At 37.7% G+C, this 2,129-nt stretch overlaps 1 pseudogene; it reads right to left on the bottom strand.

Moving 5' to 3' along the window:
* Nucleotides 1–740: 740 nt before the first annotated feature.
* LOC141545271 (18S ribosomal RNA) lies at nt 741–1,639 on the bottom strand (annotated as a pseudogene).
* Between the last annotated feature and the right edge of the window lie 490 nt (nt 1,640–2,129).

Raw genomic sequence — 2,129 nt, forward strand, 5'->3', positions numbered from 1 at the left:
ACAAATTTTAAATAAAACATTGCAGCTGACCTTGTAGATTTTCCATTAGAGAAGAGAGAATGGATTGGGCTTGTAGTCAAAGTGAGAGAGGACAGGAAGTTCTATGAGTAACCTTACCAGGAGAAAGTAAGGAAGACCTCCGATATATTAGATTGACTCCATGGAAAACTCATAGAAGGGCATGGACAAGAGACTCACAGAATGGGCAGACATGAATGAGTTGAAATCAGTACTGGTTCAGGAAATATCCAAATTGATGACATAACAGACTCATTTACATATTTGAGCATATGAATAGCTCTCTGTAGGTGGGATATATTTTTTGCCAAATTGTTGTCAAGATTTCTCTGTAATGACCTGGTTTTCTTCCAAAAGCAATTTCCTAACCTTTATTCACTATAATTTTTCCCTTGCTTATAATAAGCCATTCAGAAAGAAGTATAATGGAGTCAGATAATTGAAAAAGGCCTTAGAGAACATGAGTAAGTGAATGAATGACTGACTAAAAAAAATTTTATTAAGTGCTTACTATGCATCTTGCTAAGCATTAGGGATATAAATAGAAAGCAAGGTGATCCCTCCTCTCAAGGAGCTTATGTTCTAATCAGAAGAGATAGCATATATGGAAAGTTTCAGCTGCAAGTCAGACAGAAAGACCTAGTGGACCTTACGGTATAGCAGCAAACTATACTTTAATATATTTTATTTAATGTCATTTCCATAGATAAAATCATATCTATTTCTGATATTATGGGGCAATGAAGGTGGTAAGTTACTTTGTTGAGGAGGGTGACGGGCGGTGTGTGCGCACCCTATTGCCATTTTCAATTAAGCTCTCTATTCTTAATTTACTGCTAAATCCTCCTTCATATCTTTGTTTCAATAGACACTTCGTTATGTTCTAAAGTAGAAAATGTAGCCCATTACTTCCCCCTCCATATGCTACACCTTGACCTAACATTTTTATGGTTTCATGATTTTGCTCACTTTTGAGCCCTATTGGGGTGAGCTGATGATGGCGGTATATAGACTATTGGGCAAGAAGGGGTGGGGTGTATCAGGGTTTATCGATTATAGAACAGGCTCCTAGGAGGGTCTAGGGCACCTCCAAGTCCTTTGAGTTTTAAGTAGTGGCTTGTAGTTCTCTGGCGAGTAATTTCGTTATTTAATTACCTCAGTTTATGGCTAAGCATAGTGGGGTCTCTAATCCCAGTTTGGACCTTAGCTTTAGTGTCTTCAGCAGGTGGTCAAGTCACGTTAGTTGCGTATTTTAATTACAACTAGGGCGTATTACAGCACAGTTGATTTTTAACCTTATTGAAGAGTTATTTAGCTTAAACACACTTTACTCCGTTCTTCTGTTAATCTGGGTTAATCGTATGCCCGCGGTGGCTGGCACGAGATTTACCAACCCTTTTTACTATAATTTAGTCAAACTTGCGTTTATTGCTCAGTTAGTCACTGCTGTATCCCTTGGGGGTGTGGTTAAACAAGGTGTCATGGGCTACTTTCAGTAGTGTGCCTGATACCCGCTCCCTAAAGCTCTAGGCAGAGATTTAAGGGCATACCCACCGGATTGCAGAGACTTGCATGTGTAGGTCTAATAAAAATTAACAGTAAGGCCAGGACCAAACCTTTGTGCTTGTGGAACTGATTAAAGTCCATCTGAGCATTTTCAGTGCTATGCTTTGGTTAAGTTACACAAACTAATAAAAAGGAAAAAAAAATTTTTACAAAAAATTTAAATTTGTATGCTATGTCAGTGGATGGAACACCAAGACTGGAGTCAGGAAGACTTATCTTCCTGAGTTCAAATCTGACCTTAGATATTTACTAGCTGTGTGATACTGGGCTTTATCTTTGCCAAGAAAACCTCAACTGGGATCACAAATAGTCAGAAACAACTGAAAAATGACTGAATTTACCTTTCCTCATTTATTTTCTCTGTTAATTCCCATTCCCTACTGTTTTTCTATCATTCTCAATTTAATTTTCCCATCTCTAGTACTATGGCAGTCCTTTAGTTTTCCATTATTTTCCAGGGATCACTTTAAAAAATCACAACACGTCCCTGAGGATATTATTTAAAAGTTCCTTCAGTACAATTGGATATATTTTATGCATTCCTG

The sequence above is a fragment of the Sminthopsis crassicaudata genome, chromosome 5 (genome assembly GCF_048593235.1).
Source record: "Sminthopsis crassicaudata isolate SCR6 chromosome 5, ASM4859323v1, whole genome shotgun sequence".
In the NCBI taxonomy this organism is placed as follows: domain Eukaryota; kingdom Metazoa; phylum Chordata; class Mammalia; order Dasyuromorphia; family Dasyuridae; genus Sminthopsis; species Sminthopsis crassicaudata.